The following is a 20,867-nucleotide window of genomic DNA, read 5'->3' on the forward strand; positions in this document are numbered from 1 at the left end:
TGTGTCCGACTCTTTGCGACCACATGGACTGTAGCTTACCACACTCCTCTGTCCACAGGAATATTCCAGGCAAGAGTACTGGAGTGGGTTGCCATTTCCTTCTCCAGAGGATCTTCCTGATCCAGGGATTGAACCCAGGTCTCCTGCATTGTAGGCAGACACTACCATCTGAGCCACCAGAGCCAGTGCAGTAGGGATCTGTCAAAGGGAACTAATTTTGAGTCATGAATGCCTCCCAGTACTTCCCATTTGAGTCTGTGTTGAGGCTCAAGTCTAGATAGGTGACAGGCATGGAGACCAGTAAAATCTAAGGATCTATAGACCACACAGGTGTTTTATTCTGTTTTTGCCCTGTCTTGTGTCCCTAACTTTTCTCAGAAGCTGGGCAAAATGTTCCTCAGGTTTGAGGTTGTTAACCAGAGGCAGATAAAAGGATCTCCTGCATTAGGGAGTCTAACACAATAGAAAGGGGACTGGGTTTATTCTAGAAAAAAATGAAGTATTGGACATCAGGGAGAATATTGTGAGTAGCAGACTTTGAATCACCAACACTGTGACAAGTTTAACAGTTGTTTAGAGGCTGGATCACCCCTCTTTGCAATGCTCTGAGATATGTGAACAGTGGCACTATCTTTCTGGGTCAGAAAAAGGAAAAACTGAACAAAAGAATCCTGAAGATCTTCATGGTGTAAAAACGTTGGAACAGAATGCTCAGGAAGGGAGAGAGGGGAAGTTTCTTGGTGGTATAGTGGTTAGGACCTGCCACTTTTAGTGTTGTGACCCAGGTTCAATTCCTGCTTAGGGAAATAAGATGGTTTTGAAAGTCACTTGGCACAGCCAAAACTAAGATCATTGTATCCAGTCCCATCACTTTATGGCAAATAGATGGGGAAACAACAGAAACAGTAACAAACTTTACTTTTGGGGCTCCAAAATTACTGTAGATGGTGACTGCAGCCATGGAATTGAAAGATATTTGCTCCTTGGAAATAAAGCTATGGCCAAGCTAGACAGCATATTAAAAAGCAGAGACATTACTTTGCCAACAAAGGTCCTTTTAGTCAAAGTGATAGTTTTTCCAGTAATCATGTATGGATATGAGAATTGGACTAAAAAGAGAGCTGAGTGTTGAAGAATTGATGCTTTTGAACTGTGGTGTTGGAGAAGACTCTTGAGAGTTGCTGGGACTGAAGGGGATCCAACCAGCCCATCCTAAAGGAAATCAGTCCTGAATGTTCATTGGAAGGATTCATACTGAAGCTGAAATTCCAATACTTTGGCCACCTGATGCAAAAAGCTGACTCCTTGGAAAAAGCCTGATACTGGGAAAGATTGAAGGCAGGAGGAAAAGGGGATGACAGAGGATAAGACGGTTGGATGGTAACACCAACTCGATGGACATGAGTTTGAGTAAGCTCCAGGAGTTGGTGATGGACAGGGAAGCTGGGCGTGCTGCAGTCCATGGGGTCGCCAAGAATCAGACACAACTGAGCGACTGAACTGAACTGGCACAGCCAAAAATAAGAAAGGAGGAATGAAAAGAAACACAGGAAACACTCTTCAGTCTCCTGTGCTTATGTCTTTGAGGGAAGCTGATGTCTTGTACCTCAGTGACAACCATTTCTCTTCCTAGTCACTTTGATTTTGAGGTCTCTGACTGTGTGAAGTTCCTAGAGTTTGGCAGAGCTGTTTTTAATTGGGAGATGTAATCTCAAGCTTCAAGTCCCTGAAGGTTGACTACCATCTGGGCAGTGAGGAGGACCAGGTATAATCCCTTTCAAAACAGTCAAAGGCAATCTTTTTTCTTAGTGCTTACAAAACAGAAGGGCAGGAAAAAATTGGAAATGTTACTTTGGAGAGTCATAGCGAGATATTTGTAGAAAATAAAACTGATTCAAGATTCAGATTGCACATTATAAAAAAACCTCAAAGACAATTAGCAAAGTTAGAATGTAATCTTTACAAAGATGCAAATGTAATTTTATCTCTACAATCATCTTTTTTTAATGTTTATTTTATTTTATTTTTAAAATTTACAATATTGTATTGGTTTTGCAATATATCAAAATGAATCTGCCACAGGTATACATATGTTCCCCATCCTGAACTCTCCTCCCTCCTACCTCCCCCTACCATCCCTCTGGGTCGTCCCAGTGCACCAGCCCCAAGCATCCAGTATTGTGCATTGAACCTGGACTGGTGACTTGTTTCATATATGATATTATACATGTTTCAATGTCATTCTCCCAAATCTTCCCACCCTCTCCCTCTCCCACAGAGTCCAAAAGACTGTTCTATACATGAGTGTCTCTTTTGCTGTCTCATATACAGGGTTATTGTTACCATCTTTCTAAATTCCATACATATGCTTTAGTATACTGTATTGGTGTTTTTCTTTCTGGCTTGCTTCACTCTGTATAATAGCTCCAGTTTCATCCACCTCATTAGAATTGATTCAAATGTATTCTTTTTAATGGCTGAGTAATACTCCATTGTGTATATGTACCACTGCTTTCTTATCCATTCATCTGCTGATGGACATCTATGTTGTTTTCATATCCTGGCTATTATAAACAGTGCTGCAGTGAACATTGGGGTACACATGTCTCTTTCAATTCTGGTTTCCTTGGTGTGTATGCCCAGCAGTGGGATTGCTGGATCATAAGGCAGTTCTATTTCCAGTTTTTTAACGAATCTCCAGACTGTTCTCCATAGTGGCTGTACTAGTTTGCATTCCCACCAACAGTGTAAGAGAGTTCCCTTTTCTCCACACCCTCTCCAGCATTTATTGCTTGTAGACTTTTGGATCTCAGCCATTCCGACTAGTGTGAAATGGTACCTCATAGTGGTTTTGATTTGCATTTCTCTGATAATGAGTGGTATTGAGCATCTTTTCGTGTATTTGCTAGCCATCTGTATGTCTTCTTTGGAGAAATGTCTATTTAGTTCTGTGGGCCATATTTTGATTGGGTGATTTATTTTTCTGGAATTGAGCTGTAGGAGTTGCTTGTATATTTTTGAGATTAGTTGTTTGTCAGTTGCTTCATTTGCTATTATTTTCTCCCATTCTGAAGGCTGTCTTTTCACCTTGCTTATAGTTTCCTTTGTTGTGCAGAAGCTTTTAATTTAATTAGGTCCCATTTGTTTATTTTTGCTTTTATTTCCAATATTCTGGGAGGTGTCATCTTCATTTTTTACCAAAGACAATCCTAGTACTAGTTTTTTACATTAAACATGGCTTGATTATTTCCAGAAGTACAGCAAGAACAGTATTTATTTAACTTATAAGCTCTTTTTCAGACTGCCTTGCCTCAACTTTTTAAAAAAGAAATCTCAAAATGATCTCTCAAAAACTTCTGAGGCCCAGATGTCAAACCAAGATTTTGCCTGCAATAAGATGATATTTTGGGGAAATTCCTGTTTTCTTGAGGGCCCCAACATATGCTGAGGTCCTTGGATCTGCCAAGTAGTGACCTTTTTTGCTTACCTGGTAAGACTCTCAGGAGTCATAAACAAGGTACCAGCCAACTTTTCCTAGGACTTTCAGGTTCTGTAAATTCACCTTAATGCCTTACAGTGGTCTGGGCATATCCAAGTATATGTACCTTTCTCTCTAATATGACATTCCAGCCAAAGCTTTGATAAGGTAAACATTGTTTCCAGTTGAGTCCAGTTACAAGGTGAGCATATTCTTATTGAACTTATGAAAATATCTAACTACATCACCATGAAAAAGATAATTAAAAGTTTCTAAATTCTGTGGGGATTATGTAGAGAGAAAAAATTAATTTTCACCTATGTTTATGAAGGTGTATTTTTTAAGTTATAAGATTTCCTTAAATGTGGAAACATAATAATTAAACAATGACTCAAACAAAGTCACAAAAATTATAATCATATTCCTCTGTTTATTCAGCTCAATGTGATTAATATTTGTTTTATCTGATATCAGTTTTTCTATGAATTCTGTAAATTCTTACCACAGTTCAGTTTTTATGATCTTAAAGTTATCAGAAATCTGTACTTGTCAAAGTTCTTTTCATGAATCTCCTTAAAGAAAAATTACTTTTGTGGGAACAGTTTTGGGAAAGTATTAGAGTAAAGTAACCTTTTATAAATGACAAAGTCTTAAAAAACAGTCATGGTTAGGGAAATTCATAATGAATTTTATAAGAAAATTTAGTTATTCCTGTTATATATAAAATTAAAAAAACTAGAGTTATTACTGAAAATATTGTAACAGGAAATACAATATTTCTTGGAATTTCATGCAATTTATGGAACATTTATATTAACAACACTTGTTTATGGAAACATAGCATAATTATTATTTCTTATTTAATAGTGCTTCCCAAGTAATTGATATCAACATAATTATTTTAGCATTTCTGCTTTTATAAGGAGTTAAAACAAATCTTTTGCTACATTCTGGGCACCTCTGAAAATTTTCAATGTTAGTTCAAGGTGAAAAACTTTATTTCAAATATTATTTTTGAGCTTTTAAAAATATATATATTTAGTGATACTGAGCATCTTTTTACAAGCCTGTTGGCCATCTTTGTATCTGTGTGTGTTTGCATATATATATATATATATGTAGATCACAACAAACTACACAAAAGAAGAAAAATTCCTCAAGAGATGGGAATGCCAGATCACCTTACCTGCCTCCTGAGAAACCTGTGTGCAGGTCAAGAAGCAACAGTTAGAATCAGACAGAGAACAGACTGGTTCCAAATTGGGAAAGGAGTACGTCAAGCTTATATATTGTCACCCGGCTTATTTAACTTATATGCAGAGTACATCATGAGAAACACTGGGCTGGATGAAGCACAAACTGGAATTAAGATTGCCAGGAGAAATATCAATAACCTCAGATATGCAGATGACACCACCTTTATGGCAGAAAGTGAGTAAGAGCTAAAGAGCCTCTTGATGAAAGTAAAAGAGGAGAGAGAAAAAGCTGCCTTAAAACTCAACATTAAAAAAACTAAGATCATCACATCCAGTCCCATAACTTCATGGCAAATAGATGGGAAAACAATGGAAACAGTGACTGACTTTATCTTTTTTTTTTTGGCTCCAGTATCACTGCAGATGGTGACTGCAGCCATGAAGTTAAAAGACGCTTACTCCTTGGAAGAAAAGTTATGACTAACCTAGACAGCATATTAAAAAGCAGAGACATTACTTTGCCAACAAAGGTCCATCTAATCAAGGCTATGGTTTTTCCAGTGGTCATGTATGGATGTGAGAGTTGGACTGTGAAGAAGGCTGAGTGCTGAAGAATTGATGCTTTTGAACTGTGGTGTTGGAGAAGATTCTTGAGAGTCCCTTGGACTGCAAGGAGATCCAAACAGTCCTTCCTCAAGGAAGTCAGTCCAGACTATTCAGTGGAAGGACTGATGCTGAAGCTGAATCACCAAACTTTGGCCACCTGATGCAAAGAGGTGACTCCTTGGAAAAGACCTGATGCTGAGAAAGATTGAGGGCAGGAGGAGAAGGGGACAACGGAGGATGAGATGGTTGGATGGCATCACCAATTCAATGGACATGAGTCTGAGCAAGCTCCAGGAGTTGGTGATGGACAGGGAGGCCTGGAGTGCTGCAGTGCATGGGGTAACAAAGTGTCAGACACGACTGAGCGACTGAGCTGAACTGGTATTCTGCTGTTCAGCCATAACAACAACAAAAGAAAACCAAACTTGCCATTTGCTACCGTGTGAATGCACCTAAGTGGTAAATGAAAGGTTAGTTCCATAAATAATGTATGATTCACTCATATGTGAAGTGTAAAGAAGGAAAACAAACAAAACAAAGCAAGTAGATACAGAGAACAGCTTGCCACTGCAGTGGATGCAAGAGGCATGTTCTGGTCCCTGGATCAGGAGGAATCCCTGGAGGAGGAAATGGCAACACACTCCAGTATTCCTGCCTGGAAATATTCCATGGTCAGAGGAACCTGACAGGGTATGGTCCATGAGGTCACAAAGAGTTGAACATGACTAAGTACCCATGTGTACAAGAATACTCATAAAACATTCAGGAAACATTAAAAAAAGTCAGCCATCAGTTCAAGCTATTTTTCTTACTGACAAATGTCATAACACAAAGAGCCTGAACTTTTTTATAAACCCAGGTAGGATAAAACTTGTATGTCTCCATTACATGCAGTGATTACTATAAAGGCATATATTTTTTAATTACACTAAATTTAAACTAGATTTTTTTTTACCAAGCATCCTTGATCATATGAACTTGGAAAACATTGGGTTTACTTTCAGTATTTATGAGTATAGAGATATTTAATTTGATAATGATTATTTTTCTTTAGATCATAAGTAGAGCTCTTATACAAGTTAATTTTTGCAATACCATCTGGAGGTTAAACAATCGCATTTACAACATGCATGTATAGCCATATATAAACTTGCAGACAATTGCAAACAAAGACCAATATGTACCTGTGGCGGATTCATTTTGATATTTGGCAAAACTAATACAATTATGTAAAGTTTAAAAATAAAATAAAATTTAAAAAAAATTTAGCCATGAAATGTGTATACTAATGTGAAATTCATTAGCTCCTGAACATTTAAAACTAAGCATGCTTTTGACTAATGAAATAAATTAAGGTTGTCTGCTCAGGTGGCCAAAGTTTTTTATTAATATTTGTATAGAAGACAATTATGATTTTTCATTTATCTGTTTCAAATATAATCCCCCTCTTTTTTCCTTCTGAAAGAGTTACCTCTCTGAAGTTTACATGTCAAGGAATGACTTAGACAAGGCCTTCTTGGTGAAGACTAGGCAGAATATTAACATCTCAAAGGCACAGAGAAAGAATGCTATCTCTCCTAAGAAGGAGTTTGTTTCATAAGGCCATAATTTTATAATACATACAAGCCTTTTGAGATAAATAGATGGGGTTTGGTAAAAAATATAGATGGGCTTTGAATTGTTTCTGTAGCCACAACTGTGGTCCTAGAAAGACTTGATGTGAAAGACAAGGGCAGCTCTTCTTAATTCCTCAGAAAATTGGGTTACAGCCTAAATAACTTCAGAAGGACTACTCATTCCTCCGACTATATAATCTTAAATTTGCTCCTGTATATAAGGGAGAAGATCGTCAAGTAGGATGGAAGTCACCAGATTCCAATATTCTAGATTGGAGCTTTGTCTTGGGTACACCCTAGCCCCCTACCTGCTGCCCCCGGCACATTAACACAGGGGAGGAGGCCTGACTAAGTTCCTATCAGACTCTGAATATCAGCTTCTGACTTTGTCAAGTTTTGTCCATAAAGCTACTTTTAAAAATATTTTCAAATATCTTGTCAGATTTCAGATGAAAGAATACCTAATAAATATTCATGACAGTATTGAACTGGGTGTGAGAGGAGTCCCCAAAGAGTGTGCAAATCATACAGCCCTCCCAAGATCCAGAGCCACTCCCAAAGAGAGCCAAAAGAAAGGAAGATTTAGGCACCCACTTGACTAGCATATTGAAAAGCAGAGACATTACTTTGCCAACAAAGGTCTGTCTAGTAAAGGCTATAGTTTTTTCAGTGGTCATGTATAGATGTGAGAGTTGGACTGTGAAGAAAGCTGAGCACTGAAGAATTGATGCTTTTGAACTGTGGTGTTGGAGAAGACTCTTGAGAGTCCCTTGGACTGCAAGGAGATACAACCAGGCCATTCTAAAGGAGATCAGCCCTGGGGTTTCTTTGGAAGGAATGATGCTAAAGCTGAAACTCCAGTACTTTGGCCACCTCATGTGAAGAGTTGACTCATTGGAAAAGACTCTGATGCTGGGAGGGATTGGGGGCAGGAGGAAAAGGGGACGACAGAGGATGAGATGGCTGGATGGCATCACTGACAAGATGGACGTGAGTTTGAGTGAAATCCGGGAGTTGGTGATGGACAGGGAGGCCTGGCATGCTGCGATTCATGGGGCCGCAAAGAGTTGGACATGACTGAGCGACTGAACTGAACTGAACTGACTGTTTAAGGGGATTACTGGGAACAGTGTATCAGAGAACTAGTCAGAGTTCCATCCACCCAGAAAGCGACCCTTACAGGGATCTTCCTGTGAAGGTAAACATGAAGGTACTTAAATTGGTACCATAGGATTTGCATAAAACCTTTAAGCATTTCCCCTCACACCCCTCCCCCCTGCCCCGGTATCCCAATTGATGGAAAGTGAAACATGATTTCTGGATCAGTGTTTTGATGAGGGACCCCTTGGAGAGTACAACGGAGGAGGCCTAGGTGTTGCTTTAGCTACTGTTGCCTCTAATTTTCATTAGCCTTTTGGAACAAAATTTTTAATGAAACTACTTCAGAAGACTGAAGATTAAACCATTCTGTGTTTAGGGAGCATTCATTTTCAAGTACATTTCTTCAGTGAAAGACCTTGCCTAATTGGGGCATTCCCCATAATGGTTGTTGTAATTCTTGGTTGTCTTCAGTAAGATTTTGCCACTTTTGTAGCTTATAAAGGACCTCCCTGGTGGCTCAGAAGTTAAAGCATTTGCCTCCAATTCAGGAGTTAATCCCTGGGTTTGATCCCTGGGTTGGGAAGATCCCCTGGAGAAGCAAATGGCAACCCACTCCAGTGTTCTTGCCTGGAGAATCCCATGGGCGGAGGAGCCTGGTAGGCTACAGTCCACGGGGTCACAAAGAGTTGGACATGACTGAGCGACTTCACTTTCACTTTCACTTTATAGCTTATAAGGCCTCAGCTCTTGTGTGCATGCTAAGTTGCTTCAGTTGTGCCCAACTCTTTGTGACCCTATGGACCATAGCCCACCAGGCTTCTCTGTCCATGGGGTTCTCCAGGCAAGATACTGGGGTGGGTTGCCATGTCCTCCCCCAGGGGATCTTCTTGACCCAGGGACTGAACCTAACCCTTGTCTCTTCCATCTCCTGCATTGGCAGGCAGGTTATTTACCACTAGCATAACCTATAGCTTATGTGGCCACAGTTCTTAGACATAAAATAAGCTAGTATGCAAGAAAGTGGAGTCCTCCAGTGTTTGGAATATGAGGATTTTATTTCTTTAGCCCAGCTTTGTAGTTTTTAGTCTCAAAATTAATACCTAAGAGGGAGGTGCCCCTGGGTTTGGTTATTATGAAGTCTTTTACACTGTACCTGATTACACGGAAATTTTCTTGTGGTTAGTGGGTAAACCTAGTTACAATTTAACCTGTTTTGTCATCAACTTATCCTAACACAATAGCCTTAGCGTTGGGCATCAAGTGTTCTAACAACTCTTAAGTTCTCAATTTTGCAACTGTTGGGTTTCTAGATTCCAATTAGCAACCACCTTTGCCTTATGGCCACAATAACAAACCAGCAGTAACCAAAGAGATATATACATACAAATATATATATATATTTTTTGGTAGATTGGCCAAATAAAGGCCCAAGTTGCACACTATCTGTAATTCCCATTGTGGAACTGAGAATGGAATCAACAAACCGCAACTAGGGACTAAGCCAGCAGACTCTAACAAATGGAACTTTAACATTAACCAAGAACTAGGGTCTCAGGTTCCAGGTGGAACTGTCTGCCTTGCCCTGGACTCAAAACCCAGTTAAATCAACAGCTCAAGGCAAAGAGCCAAGAGAAATTTACCTACAACCTTCAGAAATGGTGAAAAAGACAAAGAACTCTAAGAGTTCAGGGTGCTATTCCTTTCTGGTTGTCCTGAAATAAGAAGTTTCATTTAGTTTCACCACTTCCAACAAATCTGTTTAAAAAAAAAAAATTCAGCTAGGTAAAATCTAAAGATCTTATTGGTTTTGTTCAATGACTCGTAAATCAGACAGCATCTCAGGTAGCAGATGGAAAGAAGCTCCAAGATGTACAGAATGAGAACCTTTGACAGGAAGAAAGAGAGAGACCAGGAAGTGACTAGTGAAAGGGGGGTTGTTGTGGCAAGATCTCCTTCCTTTATTTATTTATTTTTTAATTTAATTTTATTTTTTAAATTTACAACATTGTATTGGTTTTGCCATATATCAACATGAATCCGCCACAGGTATACACGTGTTCCCCATCCTGAACCCTCCTCCCTCCTCCCTCCCTGTTAAGAGTAAGGCAGGGATCTGCCAGGCAAATGAGCTCCAAGGTGACTCCAAATTGACAGGAAGTAAGTCTTAGTTTGGTGACATATGGCTCTCTGCCGTTGATAACAGTTTACAAAATGAGGTAAACTTCTGTAATTTGTAGTATGCCTTGGTTACCAACACATTATTTTAAAATAGACATATGTAATGTATTAAAATCTGAGACATCTTCTGTTGCTTAAGTCTTAGCAGGCATTTGCTTTGTGGAGACAGAATGATTAATAATATTAATCAGCTTAATTTAAAAGCCAGAGGGTGAATACTTCAGGTCACATGTTTTGGTACACTGTTTTTATAAATGTCGCTGGAGATAAATGAATGTATTTTACATACACAAAATCTATATAAATTTTCTAAGCACTGAAATATGATTAGTTTTAAATTTTTTATGACCTGAATGTAAACATTTAAAACTCTCATTTACAAATCCCTTGGTTTTCAGATGCTTCTAGGAAAATTATTTTATAAGTTCCTTTTAAACTAGATTTGACAGAAAAAAAATCATATTGGCTTAAACACATAACATAGAAAATCTGAGGTATATCAGTACATATATTCCTGCTTTTGTTTTTTAAAATGTAAATATTTTAAATATACTTGAAATATATAATTGTCATACAATCTGTAGATTAAGTCCTACTAAATTTTTTGTGATAAACACATTGGAAAATATAGTCTCTACTTCCATGCTCCAAGCTCCACTTCAAGTGCTTCAAATCTGGTCTTTGATTCTCCTTTTTCTAGAATTTCCTAAATCTCCTAATCCAATTTGGAGACTTATTTCCTGAGCCATGAGAGTAGACTGGACTTACTGGCTATGCATTTTAGTGATTCCATAGTTGGTTCTTTTCATTTGGACTTTCATCTTTCCTTCTGTGACCCTCTCCCAATACAAGCAGACAGGGGTTATGTCCATCACAGAACCTAAATTAGACACTTGTTAAGAGCATGATTCTTTGGCTCTCAGCTTTCTCTATGGTCTAACTCTTACATCCATACATGACTACAGGAAGAAACTAGCTTTGACTAGACAGACTTTTGATGGCAAAATAATGTCTCTCCTTTTTAATATTGATATTGAAGAATTGATGCTTTTTTTTAAATGTATTTATTTTAATTGGAGGCTAATTACTTTACAATATTGTAGTGGTTTTGCCAAACATAAATGCTTTTGAACTGTGGTGTTGGAGGAGATTCTTGAGAGTCCCTCAGACTGCAAAGAGATCAAACCAGTCAATCCTAAAGGGAATCAGTGCTGAATATTCATTGGAAAGACTGATGCTGAAGCTGAAACTCCAATACTTTGGCCACCTGATGCGAAGGACTGACATTGGAAAAGACCTTGATGCTGGTAAAGATTGAAGGCGAGAAGAAAAGGGGATGACAGAGGATGAGATGGTTTTATGGCATCATTGATTTGATGGACATGAGTTTGAGCAAGCTCCAGGAGTTGGTGATGGAAAGGGAAGCCTGGTGTGCCATGATGTCACAAAGAGTTGGATGCAACTGAAGAATGTGATAAAGAAATAAATGGGCAAATGAATAAATGAGCATATGTATAAATAAATACATGGCCTAGGAGGTATATAGCTCAATAACCACTCCTGTTTCCAAGCACTGGCAGCCTTGCACATGTCTAAATTAAACAAAATAATAGTGAAATGCAAGTCAGAGTAGGGCTGAATGCTATAAGATATTTAAATATTGATCAACTCTATCACTAGTTCAGGGGACATGAGTTAGAGCACACTCTGAGGGATAGTGAAATACAGGGAAGACTAGAGTTCTGCAGTCCATGGGGTTGCAAAGAGTCAGACACAACTTAGTGACTGAACAACAACAACTCTAAATATTTCATAATTCTTCTGTTTTTAAAGGAAATAATGTATGGATATCTTGGCCTTTCACTGAAAGACCTCAATGGGCCCTTCTTGCCATAACCTACAATCCACAGATTTCATTTTTTCTCAACATACTGATGTCCTCTCTTCACGGCTTATACATACATACTTAAACTGTTCCTTTTTAAACCTCGTAACACTCAATTGGCTAAACTTCAGATTTTATTAAACACAAACACTCATCAATCATGAATACATATCTGCAGAACTCATGATGACTTTCTAATCTACTCAAGAGAAGAAAAATATATCATTAAAATATTCCTCTTTGGCATATTGATTATTCTAAGCTAGTTATTTTTAAGAAACAGCAGACACAGAGGAAGCTCTAAAAACTGAATAGATATTACCTTTGTAAGAAGCATGTACATCTATAAAGGAAATATTTATTTGGAATGGTGTATCCTTCTCTGGACCAGAAAAGGAAAGATGACTTTAAACTAGAAGACACTCTGCATCACAACATTATCCTTGATTACTGTGTTTTTCTTGCTAAGCTCCCATTATGATCCTCCACCCCACCCCCAATATCTTTTATCTTTAGCTAAAGATGATATTTAAGGTGATAGTTCAGGCTCTTTTGAGGATTCACTCAGTTTTATGTGTCTATCCCATGTATCCAGTAAGTGTTGTTGTTTAGCTGCTAAGTCATGTCTAGCTTCTTGAAGCCCCAGAGACTGTAGCCAGCCAGGCTCCTCTGTCTATGTGACTTTCCAAGCAAGTGTATTGGAGTGGGTTGCCATTTCCTTCTCCAAGGGATCTTTCCCATGTACCTGGTATTAATATTAAACTTCTGTTTGTTTGTTTGTTTTTTTTCCTGTTAATCTGTCTCTTATTACTGGGGGATCTCAATCAAAAACCTACAAGGGCAGAAGCAAAACTCTTTTTCCTCCCCTGTACTATGAAAACTAAGCAATCTGAAAAGAACACCTATTAAATTTTTCCCATTACATTTACCTAGTTAGCACCATATAACACCTTATACTTTGCCTATTCTTTCTTTTGTTTAAAAAAAAAAAAAAGAAAAACCAAGGTGTCCACTTTGGTAAGAAAAGCCCACCCCTCTAATGGTGCACTGAGCTCACTCTCTCACCCTTGCCTCTCAGTATGGCGAATCTCCAATCTCTATCCTGTCTTGTAGACGTCCCCTTCTAGACTGGATTTTTCCCATCAACACAAAAAGTTGCTGCTATTTTCCTTGAATCAGATTTCTATCACTACTATGACAAATTACCGCAAGACAAGTGGCTTAAAGCCATATCAGTTTGCAATCTCAAGTTCTGGAAATCAGAACTCTAGAGCTGAGGTGTTTGATATGGCTGGTTACTTCTCAAGGTTTAGAAGATAATCCATTTACATGTTTCTTCCAGATCCAAAAAGTTGAATGAATGTTTTTTTTTAATTCATGACCCCTTCCGTACATTCCTCCATCTCTACTTTGTCACTACATTTTCTTCTTATAACTTTGCTTCTCCTGCCTCCTTTTCCTAAGTATCTTGTAATTATATTGAATGTCTCCAGATAATCCAAGATAATCTTTCAGTCACATCAACTTTTTGCAACCCCATGGATTGTAGCCCACCAGGCTTCTCTGTCCATGGGATTCTCCAAGCAAGAATACTGGAGTGGGTTGCCATGCCCTCCTTCAGCAGATCTTCCTGCTGCTGCTGCTTCTAAGTTGCTTCAGTCGTGTCTGACTCTGTGCGACCCCATAGACAGCAGCCCATCAGGCTCCCCCATCCCTGGGATTTTCCAGTCAAGAACACTAGAGTGGGTTACCATTTCCTTCTCCAATGCATGTTGCTCAGTCGTGTCCCACTCCTAGTGACCCCATGGACTGCAGCCTATCAGGCTCCTCCATCCATGGGATTTTCCAGGCAAGAGTACTGGAGTGGGGTGCCATTGACTCAGGGATCAAACCCTCATCTCGTAGGTCTCCTGCATTGGCAAACAGGTTCTTTACTACTAGCACCACCTTAGAAGCCCTCTTTCCATTTAAAGTTCTTTAATTCAATCATACTTACAGATTTTGTGTTTGGTAAAATATATATCAAGTAGCATACTGACCAGAGAAGGCAATGGCAACCCACTCCAGTACTCTTGCTTGGAAAATCCCATGGACAGAGGAGCCTGGTAGGCTGCAGTCCATGGAGTTGCTATGAGTTGGACACGACTAAGTGACTTCATTTTCACTTTTCACTTTCATGCATTGGAGAAGGAAATGGCAACCCACTCCAGTGTTCTTGCCTGGAGAATCCCAGGGACGGGGGAGCCTGGTGGACTACCATCTATGGGGTCACACAGAGTCAGACACGACTGAAGCGACTTAGCAGCAGCAATAGCAGCAGCAGCAGCATATTGACAGACTCTGGGAATTCAGACTCGGACGTCTTTAGAGGGCCACTATTCAGGCTATCACATCTATCATCCCACAAGAAAAACATACGATCTCTTGATACCACTCTGTTGTCATGGTTCAAGCTCTAAGTCATTTTCAACATCAAAATTTCTCAAATATGTTGTCACTACTTTCATTGTCTAATTCTTCTCTTCTTTTTTCTTAAACTCATTTAAAAGTCTTTTTTCCCCCTTGCTAACTTTCTTTATCTCCATAAGCATTTCCAAATCCTACAGTCAATCTGTCTTCTGACTAGACCTATCAGTTGCATTAACATAGGCTATTTATTTCTTCTTTTGTAACTTGGTTAGGGGTTTTCATTCTAATGTTATTTCTCTTATCTTCATAGTTTTCTGTAATGGCTTCTCTTTTTATTCACTTAAAGTATGTCAGGGATAAATATTTAAATCATTCACCTTCTCCCTCTATCCTTCTGGGATGATTTCATCCAGACTTACAAATTTAAACTCCATGCTATGAACCTATATACTGAGCTTGAAAATCCCTATGAATTCTGGAATCTTCTTCGACTAACAGATTTCCAGATGGAATATCCAAAATGTAACTCCTCATCTCCTCTTCTCCTGTAGTCAATGCAAGCTCCATTTTTCCAGTTTCTTATGGAAAACATACTCATTTTTGACATATTTTTCTTCCACATTTCCGATACAACCAGTTAGAACATCATCTGGTCTCCACCTTCAAGTAATATTCAATATCTGGGCACTTTGCTACTCCTTTCAAGCCTCCATCATCCCTTTCTTGACATATGACAGTAGTCTCTGAACTTGTCTCCTTGTGTCTGCCATTTTCTCCTTTAAGACACTCAATATTGCTATCAGAATATTCTTTTTAAATATAAAGTCAAATAATAGTATGTATCTAATAAAATTTCTCTAAGTCCTCCCCATTTCATGCAAAAAAGTAGTACTAAAAATATTATTATTTGTTGTTGTTGTTTAGTTGCTACATCATGTCCAATTCTTTTGTGATCTGATGGACTGTAGCCCTCCAGGTTTTTCTGTTCCTGGGATTTCCCAGGCAAGAATACTGGAGTCAGTTGCCATTTCCTTCTCCAGGGTTTTTCTCAACCCAGGGATCAAACTTGAGTCTCCTGTGTCTCCTGCACTGACAGACAGATTCTTTACCATTGAGACATCAATGTGTACAGGGCTTGAAAAAAAAAAAAAATTACATAATCTGACTTCAGATTGATGAGGACTGCACCTATTTCTGTCTTTTGCTTGGTCTTCACAAACAACATGAACAGGTCAGACTTTCTTGCTCTTCCTCCAGGTATCAGACTAATTTGAATCTTTTCCTTAATGTTGCCTTCTCATTGTAATCTGTCTCAACTACTAAAGTGTACCACAATATGCCACCACCTCTTTGGCCTAAAGAACAATTTGAGATAATTATTTTTATGAGTAACACCAGACACACTCTGAAAACAGAGTAGAAATTTTGCCTTTTGTAAAGGCAATTGCCATTTATAAAGAAAGTCTTCATTTGTAATTGTCTTGATAAAGAATTCGTCTGCAATGTGGGGGACCTGGGTTCGATCCCTGGGTTGGAAAGATCCCCTGGAGAAGGGAAAGGCTATCCGCTCCAGTATTCTGTCCTGGAGAATTCCATGGACTGTATAGTCCATGGGGTCGCAAAGAGTTGGACCTGACTCAGTGACTTTCACTTTTGTACCAGAAGGCGAATAATGACACTAAATCACAAGAAACTCTTACCGATGGAGAAGGTACAACTTAAATGTGCATAATAAACCTTATGCTGTTTCCTTTGCTTTTCTTTGTAATCTTCCAACATCTCCAACATCTTTTTTTTTTTTTTTTTTAAGCTGAAGATATTATTTAAGGTGTTAGTCTGACCCATCGTGGTCAGTTACTTAGTTTTTATGGGTAAGCCCCATGTATGCATGAAGTATACATGTATACCTATGTATACATATGAATAAACTGCTATTTGGTTTTCTCTTATTAATTTGTCCTTTATAACATAGGGTCTCAGACAGACACTGAGAAGGGTAGAGGGACAATTATTTTTCCTTTTCTACAGTATTCTGGGGCTTCCCAGGTGGTGCTAGTGGTAAAGAACCCACCTGCCAATGCAGGAGACAAAAGAGAAGGGATGGGATGGGATGGATGGGAAAGATTCCCTGGAGGAGGTAATAGCAACCAACTCCAGTATTTATGTCTGGAGAATTCCATAGATAGAGGAGCCTGGCAGGCTATAGTCCATAGGGTCACAAAGAGTCAGACACAGCTGAAGTGACTTAGCACACACACTCCTCTACTTAAAACTCCAGCCCTCTCTCACCTTCAGTCCCCTTAATAATATTTATCACTTTACACTATGCAGCATTTAATTTGCTTATTTTATTTATAATCTGTCCTCATGAAGCTAGGGACTTTTATTGGTTTTGATAACTGTTGTATTTCAATGCCCATACTAGCTCCTTGCATATTAAGTGAAGTTGCTCAGTCGTGTCTAACTCTTTGCGACCCCATGGACTGTAGCCTACCATGCTTCTCCGTCCATGGAATTTTCCAGGTAAGAGTACTGGGGTGGGTTGTCATTTCCTTTTCCAGAGGATCTTCCCAACCCAGGGATCGAACTTGGGTCCCCTGCATTGTAGGCAGACGCTTTACCATCTCAGCCACCAGGGAAGTCCCTCGCATATTAAATGGATGCTTAAAAAAAAAATCTGTTTTTGAATTGATAAAAATGTATTACAAAAATATACCCATAATCAAATACTAAACAATTATTTCCTAAATCATTAGATGCCTCAAGGAAGGCATTGACTATGATTTTGATCATGGGATATTAAATAGATTAAGACAACTTTGCACCTTCCCTGTCTACCCTGGACATGAAACAGGTACATATCATTTTGTCAGTTATAACAGAATATCAATGAAAGAAAAGCAAAAGCATGCTGAGTATATTGATATGCAGAATAGATAGCATAGTAAAAAGTAGAGGGAAATTGGAATGTCCATGAAGATACACCTAAAAAGAGTCACTTATCAGAGCCCTTTTGGCATAGGATTTAGTATCAACAATAATGCAGATGAAAAGTTGTGAGTAGGCTGTTTATGTGATACCATAAGATAACTATAAATCAATAGGAAAAAAGAAAAAAAAAGTAAGCTTGAGAATAAAGTTTAGAATCAGAACATAAAATATAAAACTAAATCTTAAGGTCATAGAAGCATAGTTAAAATAATATTAGCAATTTCAATAACTCACTATAGTTCATAGCATGCTAAAAATGAAATTTCATTAACCTTCACAAACACCCATAAAAGTAGTATAGTCCCTTGCCCAAAATCAGTAGACAGCAAATGGCTTTTTTTTTTTTTTTTTCTCCTTTGATGAAAATCAGGCACTTCCCAAGAATGCTAACTCTCATTAGCAAAGAAAGCTATATGTTTTGTAGGTTGGTGTCCTGTTTACAATGGTACATTAGCAAAATTAATTCATAAGAGAGGGTAAATAAGAGGTGGAGACACAAATCAAAATACAATGTTGTTCATCTAAGTTCTTGCAAAGGACTTGAAAAAAGATGGTGGCAGATAGGGTGGATTAAGGGAGAATCTACTCAGTTCATAGGAAAAATGAACTGAGTTCAATTCAGTTCAGTTCATAGGAAAAATGAACTGAGTTCAGTTCAGTTCAGTTCATTGCCAAAAATAAAGACATTTTTGTTGCCATGTATTTCAGAGAGAATGTTACTTGTAAAGTTCCTTTGTCACCCTAAGTCTAACTTATATCCAACAATACAAAGCAAAAATGTTATCTTTACTCCATAATATAGTGACATTTTCTCAGACATGTCAAGGTCACAGCTACTTTTAATCCTCACGCTAATAAATGTTGGTATTTTGATCATTTCTTTCAACTTTCTGTAAATTTTGTCATTCAGTTTCATCTATTAGTTCTTAAAATATTTATTTACAAATACTTAATACAAATTATATCTTAAAAAATTCACATTTACTTACTACTGAGCCTCAAATGATATATACACTCAATAGAGTGTCTCCTCCGACTTCTTTCAAAATTCAGCCTTACTACAGTTTCAACTTCACCACATGAAATTTATGTGCTGGAATGCCTACATCATGGTGAAGCTATAAAACGTTTCTCTTGAGTTGTTCATTTGATTCTCATAAGGGACAGGTTATGTAATAAGGCTGTTGCCTGTAACAAAGATGACAGAAATAAGATATATAAATTTACTTTGTAGAGGAGGAAAAATAAATTTCCCTATACATTTTTAGGTTTTAGGCTGAGACCCTCTTATCCCTCTAATATAAAAAATAATAGGGAAAAAGCAAATTTGATTACATACATATAACTAAGACTCCACAAAGAGATAAGGCTCAAAGAAGTGACCAGAGCAGGCAGTTTTTATATCTTTTAGACAAAGAAACAAAAACTTTGTGAAGAATTGCCCAAATAAAGGAGTTTGGGATAAAGGCAGTAGAATGGTAAAGAACCAACAAGGTTTGTTTGCGCAAATTTCTTGGTCCTAAATTTCTTGTCTCTAATCGTAAAGATGCCTCTACCCTCCTGCTACAGAGAGGGTAATTTACACATGGGAGATTTGTCTCCTGATGTCAGGGGAATAAAGGAGGGTCAGTGTGTCCTTCTTGCACAGGTTGTTTCTCAAGCACCTTTAATTCAAAATAATCATTATGCCAAATGGCATTTTTTGAGGTGATGTGTTCTGAACACATACTTTACATATTTAAGTACTACCATGTACTAGAGAAAATAATTTCATTGTTGTTGCTTAGAAGCAACCCCTAGAAGGGTATATAGAGCTAGTTCTCAGCATAATATAAGGTGATTTTTAAAATACTCTTTCTGTGAAGATGGGCTGGCATCATTAAGGAAACAGTTTCCCATTTCAGTTTGAAAGCCATCTGACAGACCACTTATCTCAGCAGGTTTGATGAAGCTGATCTGTCCAGTTAGGCAGTTGGCTTGTTTGCCTCTACAATTCACATCTTGAGAGAGAAGTTACCTGGGAACGTGGATATTTATATATTTGCCTTATTAGTTCAGTTCAGTTCAGTCGTTCAGTCGTGTCTGACTCTTTGCGACCCCATGAATCTCAGTACGCCAGGCCTCGCTGTCCATCACCAAATCCCAGAGTTATCTCAGACTCACGTCTATCTTGTCAGTGATGCCATCCAGCCATCTCATCCTCTGTTGTCCCCTTCTCCTCCTGCCCCCAATCCCTCCCAGCATCAGAGTCTTTTCCAATGAGTCAACTCTTCACATGAGGTGGCCAAAGTACTGGAGTTTCAGCTTTAGCATCATTCCTTCCAAAGAAATCCCAGGGCTGATCTCCTTCAGAATGGCCTGGTTGTATCTCCTTGCAGTCCAAGGGACTCTCAAGAGTTTTCTCCAATATCACATTTCAAAAGCGTCAATTCTTCAGTGCTCAGCTTTCTTCACAGTCCAACTCTCACATCCATACATGACCACTGGAAAAACCATAGCCTTGACTAGACAGACTTTTGTTGGCAAAACAATGTCTCTGCTTTTGAATATGCTATCTAGGTAGGCCATAACTTTCCTTCCAAGGAGTAAGTGTCTTTTAATTTCATGGCTGCAGTCACCATCTGCAGTGATTTTGGAGCCCAAAAAAATAAAGTCTGACACTGTTTCCACTGTTTCCCCATCTATTTCCCTTGAAGCGAGGGGACCAGATGCCATGATCTTTGTTTTCTGAATGTTGAGCTTTAAGCAAACTTTTTCACTCTCCTCTTTCACATTCATCAAGAGGCTTTTTAGTTCCTCTTCACTTTCTGCCATAAGGGTGGTGTCATCTGCATATCTGAGGTTATTGATATTTCTCCCTGAAATCTTGATTCCAGCTTGTGCTTCTTCCAGCCCAGCATTTCTCATGATGTACTCTGCTTATAAGTTAAATAAGCAGGGTGACAATATACAGCCTTGACGTACTCCTTTTCCTATTTGGAACCAGTCTGTCGTTCCATGTCCAATTCTAACTGTTGCTTCCTGATCTTTATGTAGGGTTTCTCAAGAGCAATTGTCAAAACCTGTAAACTAATACATAACTAAAAACTACAAAAACAGGATGTTTTTAACACGCTGGGTTTCTGGTTGTGACTCTTTTCTCAGCTATGATTATGATATGAATGTATTTATTTTTAGTGATGAATAAGTATACTAATTTTTCACATTTGTTGAAAAAGTGAATTTTGCACCTCTAGCAGTATTTTATTTTAATAGAATCATGTCATTGCAGGGAAAGTACATAAAGTCTGCTCTTCTTCTATTATTTAAGGGGAAGTTGTTTTCTATAATTCAGACACTGTAGTGTATCTGCTGTAATTACAGTTCCACAATTATAGTTTAATAGGCTGTGCAACACCTACAGGTCC

General features: G+C 38.3%; 1 non-coding gene across 1 annotated transcript; it reads right to left on the reverse strand.

Moving 5' to 3' along the window:
• Positions 1–17,036: 17,036 nt before the first annotated feature.
• On the reverse strand, positions 17,037–17,108 carry TRNAC-ACA (transfer RNA cysteine (anticodon ACA)). Its single transcript has one exon. It is a non-coding gene; the product is annotated as a tRNA-Cys (tRNA).
• Positions 17,109–20,867: the final 3,759 nt, after the last annotated feature.

The sequence above is a fragment of the Bos indicus genome, chromosome 4 (assembly GCF_029378745.1).
Source record: "Bos indicus isolate NIAB-ARS_2022 breed Sahiwal x Tharparkar chromosome 4, NIAB-ARS_B.indTharparkar_mat_pri_1.0, whole genome shotgun sequence".
Lineage (NCBI taxonomy): Eukaryota > Metazoa > Chordata > Mammalia > Artiodactyla > Bovidae > Bos > Bos indicus.